Below are 10747 nucleotides of genomic sequence, written 5' to 3' on the forward strand. Positions count from 1 at the left end.
CATAAGACCATTATAAAATATAACATATACTCTCCTTCATTTCCATTGGGAAAGATACAACCAATCATTGACACACTGAATATACAACAGTCAGATGCATGACATCATCACCAATGTTCCCTCTAACTTTTTCCTTCACTGAGCAGATTTCAGGTCTGCTGAGCTCAAAATTGAGTGTTTGAAAAAATTCTGTGCAACTTCCAGTGTGTGTTTACTGTGAACACTGAGGCTGTACCCCCTTTAAGTAACAGTTAACAAGTGGGCAACTGTGGCTATTTGATCATAATGTAGATCTACCAGAGTGACCTACCATCAATTTAGATTTTCTGCCGCACCGGTCTGTGTCGAGTACAGGATGAGTCGTGTCAATGCAATAGAATCCTACTCCGATGCGTTCTGTCTACAACATCTCTTACATAGTTGGTTTAGTTTCGGTTTGTTGCAGTGAAAGTGGATAATATTCCATTTATCACATTTACCAGAGTAAAGGGACACGTTGATGGTGTTAACAGGAGAAACTCTAGAACAGTGATGGTGTTAACAGGGAAAACTCTAGAACAGTGATGGTGTTAACAGGGAAAACTCTAGAACAGTGATGGTGTTAACAGGGAAAACTCTAGAACAGTGATGGTGTTAACAGGGAAAACTCTAGAACAGTGATGGTGTTAACAGGGAAAACTCTAGAACAGTGATGGTGTTAACAGGGGAAACTCTAGAACAGTGATGGTGTTAACAGGGAAAACTCTAGAACAGTGATGGTGTTAACAGGGAAAACTCTAGAACAGTGATGGTGTTAACAGGAAAACTCTAGAACAGTGATGGTGTTAACAGGGGAAACTCTAGAACAGTGATGGTGTTAACAGGGAAAACTCTAGAACAGTGATGGTGTTAACAGGGGAAACTCTAGAACAGTCTGGAATAAGGACACCAACCTTTTGAGTCAAAATGCAAGCCGAGATCTACCAATCAGCTTTTCTTTTTAACATTACTTAAAAAACGTACGCCTATGCAACATTAACAAATTAAAAACAGTACTGTAGCAATGAGTTTTATGCAGTAAGCTACAGGCCCAATACGTTATCACCGTTTGACGGAGAAGTCAGTCACTAACAAACCTCCTCCCTGCTCTGTTTTCAGCTCCGTCAGCAATGTGTCGACACACAGTTAATTTAGCGATCTCAGTTCATACAATACACACATTATGCTTAACTCCCTTCAGTAACAATATGGTACAAGGATGAGGCAGAAAATCATTCATGTTTTATTCATGTGACGTTTATTGTACTTATCAATGTTTTGGAGTAGCGCTCTGTGTGATTGTTTCTGTTCCTGGACACTCTCAGGTCTCTGTAACTTTCCGGGTTTTCTGGAATAAGGACACTGGTTGTGGATTCTTCTTCTATGGTATAATTGTGTTCGTAACAATATGTTCATTCTGCCACCTACGTTTCAGGTGGATTATACGTCTCCAAACAGGATAAACATTTAATCAACAAAAATAAAATGACAAATTCCATACAAACTATCATGTTAATTAAAGTAAATCAGCCTGCTTTTCTATTTGAATCAGGTCCCTACACAGGCTCAGAAGGATCCTGTGATGGAGGGACATTTAATCAGGTCCCTACACAGGCTCAGAAGGATCATGTGATGGAGGGACATTTAATCAGGTCCCTACACAGGCTCAGAAGGATCCTGTGATGGAGGGACATTTAATCAGCTACATTCCCTACACAGGCTCAGAAGGATCCTGTGATGGAGGGACATTTCCATCAGGTCCCTACACAGGCTCAGAAGGATCATGTGATGGAGGGACATTTAATCAGGTCCCTACACAGGCTCAGAAGGATCATGTGATGGAGGGACATTTAATCAGGTCCCTACACAGGCTCAGAAGGATCCTGTGATGGAGGGACATTTAATCAGGTCCCTACACAGGCTCAGAAGGATCATGTGATGGAGGGACATTTAATCAGGTCCCTACACAGGCTCAGAAGGATCCTGTGATGGAGGGACATTTAATCAGGTCCCTACACAGGCTCAGAAGGATCCTGTGATGGAGGGACATTTAATCAGGTCCCTACACAGGCTCAGAAGGATCCTGTGATGGAGGGACATTTAATCAGGTCCCTACACAGGCTCAGAAGGATCCTGTGATGGAGGGACATTTAATCAGGTCCCTACACAGGCTCAGAAGGATCCTGTGATGGAGGGACATTTAATCAGGTCCCTACACAGGCTCAGAAGGATCATGTGATGGAGGGACATTTCCTGGTGACAGTCGTCCTTGAAGTGCTTCTGCCGTAAGTCTTGGAGGCCCAAAAACTTCTCGGCTGCAGTTATAATGATTTCCAACTTCTTGGACACTTCTGCAGTACAATTAATAACTATGGCTGTAAATGCTTCAAAATCCACCTTCTCCACAATAAGTGCATCCAGATCACTTGATTGACGTATAACATGTACAACTGGTTGTGGTTCATCCACCTCCATCTCTTCTTCAGAACTGTGGCCTCTTTTCCCTTCAACTCTCTTCATCACCTCCACATAGGAGACTTACTGTACAGCCCTGATCCTTGACTCCTCAACCTCTTTCACCCTAACAGGGAATTCTGGGAATTCAGGAACATGATCCCAGCTGCATTCTCCATAGGGGTCAATAATACTGATAAACAGCTACATTCTCCATAGAGGTCAATAATACTGATAAACAGCTACATTCTCCATAGGGGCCTCTGCCTGTCCTGACTCTGAGCCCACCTGCCTGACCACTCTGCCTGTCCTGACTCTGAGCCCACCTGCCTGACCACTCTGCCTGTCCTGACTCTGAGCCCACCTGCCTGACCACTCTGCCTGTCCTGACTCTGAGCCCACCTGCCTGACCACTCTGCCTGTCCTGACTCTGAGCCCACCTGCCTGACCACTCTGCCTGTCCTGACTCTGAGCCCACCTGCCTGACCACTCTGCCTATCCTGACTCTGAGCCCACCTGCCTGTCCTGACTCTGAGCCCACCTGCCTGACCACTCTGCCTATCCTGACTCTGAGCCCACCTGCCTGTCCTGACTCTGAGCCCACCTGCCTGACCACTCTGCCTGTCCTGACTCTGAGCCCACCTGCCTGACCATTCTGCCTGTCATGACTCTGAGCCCACCTGCCTGACCACTCTGCCTGTCCTGATTCTGAGCCCACCTGCCTGACCAAATCAAATCAAATCAAATGTATTTATATAGCCCTTCGTACATCAGCTGATATCTCAAAGTGCTGTACAGAAACTGATAGAGGAATTCTAGATTCCTATGTATTTTGTGGCCAAAACCAAATTCGCACTCGTTTCTAATTCATTAATCAGGTGTAAGTTCATTAATTATGCATGAAGTAGATCGAGACCAGTCTTAAAAGCCACGTAAGAGCGTTTAATTCCAGAGAGTACTAAATGCATACACACATTTCCACAGGTTATAAACTGGAAATGACATCATCAGTTTCCCACCCTCTCTCCGATTCTCACAAGAGCCCATTGTTTTTAGGTCTGGAACTCTTCTTCTACCCATAAACTACATTCCAAACTGTCTAAAAGATATACTTTTCTCCACTAATGGAACACCACCCAAACCTTTCTTATCTGTCTGAAAAACTATAGCACTCCCTCCATTAAACTACCCAAGAGGCACAGACAATTAATTCGTTCTGCTTACATTTTCAGTAACAGCCTAGAACCAAAAACTCATACTTTTCCTACCATAACATAATAGTATTAGAATAAATGGTTCTAATCAATAATGTATACATAATTAATCATTTCAACCATAATTTCCCTCTATCAGAAACCCAGCCTAAAACCCCAAACAGCAAGCAATGCAGGTGTAGAAGCACGGTGGCTAGGAAAAACTCCCTAGAAAGGCCAAACCTAGGAAGAAACCTAGAGAGGAACCAGGCTATGTGGGGTGGCCAGTCCTCTTCTGGCTGTGCCGGGTGGAGATTATAACAGAACATGGCCAAGATGTTCAAATGTTCATAAATGACCAGCATGGTCGTATAATAATACGGCAGAACAGTTGAAACTGGAGCAGCAGCACGGTCAGGTGGACTGGGGACAGCAAGGAGTCATCATGTCAGGTAGTCCTGGGGCATGGTCCTAGGGCTCAGGTCAGTTGAAACTGGCTGTCCTGACTCTGAGCCCACCTGCCCGACCACTCTGCCTGTCCTGACTCTGAGCCCACCTGCCTGACCACTCTGCCAGTCCTGACTCTGAGCCCACCTGCCTGACCACTCTGCCTGTCCTGACTCTAAGCCCACCTGCCTGACCACTCTGCCTGTCCTGACTCTGAGCCCACCTGCCTGACCCTGAGCCTGCTTGCTGATCTGTACCTCTGCCCTCCTCTGGATTACAGACCTCTGCCTACCCTGAGGATGCCTGCCGTCCTATACCTTTGCCCCTGACTCTGGACTTTCGACCCCTGCCTGCCTTGACCTGTCTTTGCCTGAACCCTGTTGTCTGCATTTGGGTCTTACCTTGGTTCTAATAAGACTGACCATCACACCTTAACTGATATTAGTGCCTGTCCCCAGATGGACAGTTAGACTACTGTAAAGTACATTTACAGGTGATCACATCATTGTCCTGCTTTGAGACACATTTTTACTGTCTGCTTCCAGTTGGATGTTATTTTACTAGCCGCACAAATTGTAATATATCTTACAATTTCAAAACATACCTGTGCTTCGGAACAGGATCATCAATATCACTGCAGGTATCATATCTGTCTCTAACTGGGGCTCCACTGAGTGAAACAAGTCTACTGTCATGAAGAGAGGACTGAAGAGTGAGAAATACTGCTAGGCTATATGATTTCTAACTCATTACTTCCTTACTTCAATTATGTGGCAAACTGTAAAGCAAATCAGATCAGTTAAACCCGCCTTCCTAAAGGAAACACTGACATCAGAAAAACTCCACAGGAAACTGCTGACAGAGCAGCAGTTACACACAGTGTCCTATAATATCTTACCTAATTGTCAGTGACTGACTTGGGAAAGTCCCCTCTAACTTTCTGTGTTGTAGAAGCTAGAGGTATGTTACCCAAGTCAACTCAACAGGTGTGGTGGTAAATGAGACATGCTATACTGTTTTTTTACTTAGAGAATTGTCTGTTAAATGCTAGTGTTTTTTCACTGATACAAACTTGTCTTGTGTGACTTAGTGTTAAGTCTGGGCGTACAGCAAAGAGCTGTTTGGGTGTGACCACAGTGTGTGACACATCCTGTTTTTCACAATCTGCAGGGACTCCACTGTGTGGAAATATGTTAGAAATCATCAATGACATCACATCAACTCAAAAGTATCACAGTAGGATAGAAATTAACACTTGGTAGAATATATAACTTTTACATTCATGGTAGTGATATTAACACTTGGTAGACTATATAACTTCTACATTCATGGTGGTGACATCAACACTTGGTAGAATATATAACTTCTACATCCATGGTGGTGATATTAACACTTGGTAGACTATATAACTTAAACATTCATGGTGGTGATATTAACACTTGGTAGACTATATAACTTAAACATTCATGGTGGTGACATTAACACTTGGTAGACTATATAACTTCTACATTCATAGTGGTGACATTAACACTTGGTAGACTATATAACTTCTACATCCATGGTGGTGACATTAACACTTGGTAGACTATATAACTTCTACATCCATGGTAGTGACATTAACACTTGGTAGACTATATAACTTCTACATCCATGGTGGTGACATTAACACTTGGTAGACTATATAACTTCTACATCCATGGTGGTGATATTAACACTTGGTAGACTATATAACTTCTACATCCATGGTGGTGATATTAACACTTGGTAGACTATATAACTTCTACATCCATGGTGGTGATATTAACACTTGGTAGACTATATAACTTCTACATCCATGGTGGTGATATTAACACTTGGTAGACTATATAACTTCTACATCCATGGTGGTGACATTAACACTTGGTAGAATATATAACTTCTACATCCATGGTGGTGATATTAACACTTGGTAGACTATATAACTTAAACATTCATGGTGGTGATATTAACACTTGGTAGACTATATAACTTAAACATGTAGTGACATTAACACTTGGTAGAATATATAACTTCTACATCCATGGTAGTGACATTAACACTTGGTAGACTATATAACTTCTACATTCATGGTGGTGATATTAACACTTGGTAGAATATATAACTTCTACATCCATGGTGGTGACATTAACACTTGGTAGACTATATAACTTAAACATGTAGTGACATTAACACTTGGTAGACTATATAACTTAAACATGTAGTGACATTAACACTTGGTAGACTATATAACTTCTACATCCATGGTGGTGACATTACCACTTGGTAGACTATATAACTTCTACATCCATGGTGGTGACATTAACACTTGGTAGACTATATAACTTCTACATCCATGGTAGTGACATTAACACTTGGTAGACTATATAACTTCTACATCCATGGTGGTGATATTAACACTTGGTAGACTATATAACTTCTACATCCATGGTGGTGATATTAACACTTGGTAGACTATATAACTTCTACATCCATGGTGGTGATATTAACACTCCATGGTAGTGACATTAACACTTGGTAGACTATATAACTTCTACATCCATGGTGGTGATATTAACACTTGGTAGACTATATAACTTAAACATGTAGTGACATTAACACTTGGTAGACTATATAACTTCTACATCCATGGTGGTGATATTAACACTTGGTAGACTATATAACTTAAACATGTAGTGACATTAACACTTGGTAGAATATATAACTTCTACATCCATGGTAGTGACATTAACACTTGGTAGACTATATAACTTCTACATTCATGGTGGTGACATTAACACTTGGTAGACTATATAACTTAAACATTCATGGTGGTGACATTAACACTTGGTAGACTATATAACTTCTACATCCATGGTAGTGACATTAACACTTGGTAGACTATATAACTTAAACATGTAGTGACATTAACACTTGTTAGACTATATAACTTCTACATCCATGGTGGTGACATTACCACTTGGTAGACTATATAACTTCTACATCCATGGTGGTGACATTACCACTTGGTAGACTATATAACTTAAACATCCATGGTGGTGACATTAACACTTGGTAGACTATATAACTTCCACATTCATGGTGGTGACATTAACACTTGGTAGACTATATAACTTAAATATTCATGGTGGTGACATTAACACTTGGTAGACTATATAACTTCTACATCCATGGTGGTGATATTAACACTTGGTAGACTATATAACTTCTACATCCATGGTGGTGATATTAACACTTGGTAGACTATATAACTTCTACATCCATGGTGGTGACATTAACACTTGGTAGAATATATAACTTCTACATCCATGGTGGTGACATTAACACTTGGTAGACTATATAACTTCTACATCCATGGTGGTGATATTAACACTTGGTAGACTATATAACTTAAACATTCATGGTGGTGATATTAACACTTGGTAGACTATATAACTTAAACATGTAGTGACATTAACACTTGGTAGAATATATAACTTCTACATCCATGGTAGTGACATTAACACTTGGTAGACTATATAACTTCTACATTCATGGTGGTGATATTAACACTTGGTAGAATATATAACTTCTACATCCATGGTGGTGACATTAACACTTGGTAGACTATATAACTTAAACATGTAGTGACATTAACACTTGGTAGACTATATAACTTAAACATGTAGTGACATTAACACTTGGTAGACTATATAACTTCTACATCCATGGTGGTGACATTACCACTTGGTAGACTATATAACTTCTACATCCATGGTGGTGATATTAACACTTGGTAGACTATATAACTTCTACATCCATGGTGGTGACATTAACACTTGGTAGAATATAAAACTTCTACATCCATGGTGGTGACATTAACACTTGGTAGACTATATAACTTCTACATCCATGGTGGTGATATTAACACTTGGTAGACTATATAACTTAAACATTCATGGTGGTGATATTAACACTTGGTAGACTATATAACTTAAACATGTAGTGACATTAACACTTGGTAGAATATATAACTTCTACATCCATGGTAGTGACATTAACACTTGGTAGACTATATAACTTCTACATTCATGGTGGTGACATTAACACTTGGTAGACTATATAACTTCTACATCCATGGTAGTGACATTAACACTTGGAAGACTATATAACTTCTACATCCATGGTAGTGACATTAACACTTGGTAGACTATATAACTTCTACATCCATGGTAGTGACATTAACACTTGGTAGACTATATAACTTCTACATCCATGGTAGTGACATTAACACTTGGTAGACTATATAACTTCTACATTCATGGTGGTGATATTAACACTTGGTAGACTATATAACTTCTACATCCATGGTGGTGACATTAACACTTGGTAGACTATATAACTTCTACATCCATGGTGGTGACATTAACACTTGGTAGACTATATAACTTAAACATCCATGGTGGTGATATTAACACTTGGTAGACTATATAACTTCTACATTCATGGTGGTGATGTCGGGGCAGGTTCCTTGTTCTTTGTCAATCATTTACTTATTGGTGAAATCAGCAACCAGACAATATCTTTAAGTAAATCAATCATTCATTTATTAATGTGGTTGCAGACAGAAGTTGACAACGGGAACACAGCATGTATGTTTCAGAGTAAGTTCTGCAACCCACCTAAGGGCACAGCTGATTATATACATGTGGTCACTACCTGGTGGTATGATCACCTACGTCAATGTATGTGTGTATCAATAAGCTGAGGTTACCTTATAAAGTAACCTGGTACAGTAGCTTCTCTGAATTCATTAGCATTGTCCACTGTCACACAATATCAACATGTCAAAACCAGACAGTGGTTACTTCTCTTTATCTAGTTTCAGTCTGACTCAGACCCAGCCTGCAAGCCCACTCTCACAACAGCCAGGGCCTAACCACAAAGACTAATATAGACTCAGACCCAGCCTGCAAGCCCACTCTCACATCAGCCAGGGCCTAACCACAAAGACTAATATAGACTCAGACCCAGCCTGCAAGCCCACTCTCACATCAGCCAGGGCCTAACCACAAAGACTAATATAGACTCAGACCCAGCCTGCAAGCCCACTCTCACATCAGCCAGGGCCTAACCACAAAGACTAATATAGACTCAGACCCAGCCTGCAAGCCCACTCTCACATCAGCCAGGGCCTAACCACAAAGACTAATATAGATGCTTGTACAACGTAAAGTGGCAGAGTTTTAGACACATAGAAACAGTATCGATTATAAGGCCTGCAACAAATCAGATGAATCTTCAAGTCCCCTTAATCACTAATGGGGAGGGTCTTTGGGACCCACCCTCTACAATGACATTAACACTTGGTAGAATATATAACTTAAACATATTGGTTGTTCCTGTTGGGTAGCAACTTCACCAGCTTGTTGTTGTTGTTGTTCTGAAGCATCTTGTGTGATGTTGGTCTTGAGGGGAGAAGGTGAGAGAAGATGGATTCTATTCATATGCTGTCCAGCTTCTGAAGAACGTATGGTGCTAGAATGGAGAGGGGATCAGTAAACAACAGAATGTATGGTGCTAGAATGGAGAGGAGATCAGTAAACAACAGAACGTATGGTGCTAGAATGGAGAGGGGATCAGTAAACAACAGAACGTATGGTGCTAGAATGGAGAGGAGATCAGTAAACAACAGAACGTATGGTGCTAGAATGGAGAGGAGATCAGTAAACAACAGAACGTATGGTGCTAGAATGGAGAGGAGATCAGTAAACAACAGAACGTATGGTGCTAGAATGGAGAGGAGAGGAGGTCAGTAAACAACATATTTAGATTCTCTTCACAACTAGACAGTTACAGTACATTTGACCTTAAAGTAAAATCCTAATTGTATATATACTTACCTATATAGACACACTTCCCAGGTTTGACAGAAAAAACTTGCTCCAAAGACTATTTTCCTGACTGTCTCTACTGATGGCCTCTAACAGCAGAATAAAATAAGTGGGATATTTAAACAGCACTGAAACAGAGTAGGTTGCTAGTTGACGATGTGTTGTAAATTGTTTCAATGCTTCCGTCTACAGATCTTCTAATGTATTGTAATACCACATGTACCAATACAGTAGAATAGACAGTGACACTGTGTAATGATACAATGACCCTCCATCCAATGTTCTGCTGCTGTTGTGCAACATTGTGACGCCACTGACATGTTTACAGGTTGTCATGCCGACGAAAGAGAAGGTGTTTTCATTCTGTAACAAGGCCTTCACTTCAGTCTGGATGGCTGGTTGACTGCAGACAGGTTACACAGTATCAGTGGAGGTGTTAGGCTGTTTCTGCTCTCCTCCCAACTACTAATGGAATTGTCCTGCCAATGCAACGTATGAAAATGTATCCAGTCACTACTGTAAGTCTCTCTGGATAAGAGCGTCTGCTAAATGACTCACATGTTCAATGTAATGTTCAGGTTGACAATATCAATGGAATAGACCAAAGCAGAGCCATGTATTTAGATATGAACAGATATCGCGATTGAGGATCATGTCAGTATTTAGCTACGTTATTAGCTGTTTTGCTCACCAAAGGTGGAACAAAGTGAAACTGTTGACGTCAAA

The sequence above is a fragment of the Oncorhynchus nerka genome, unplaced genomic scaffold, assembly GCF_034236695.1.
Source record: "Oncorhynchus nerka isolate Pitt River unplaced genomic scaffold, Oner_Uvic_2.0 unplaced_scaffold_696, whole genome shotgun sequence".
Taxonomy (NCBI): domain Eukaryota; kingdom Metazoa; phylum Chordata; class Actinopteri; order Salmoniformes; family Salmonidae; genus Oncorhynchus; species Oncorhynchus nerka.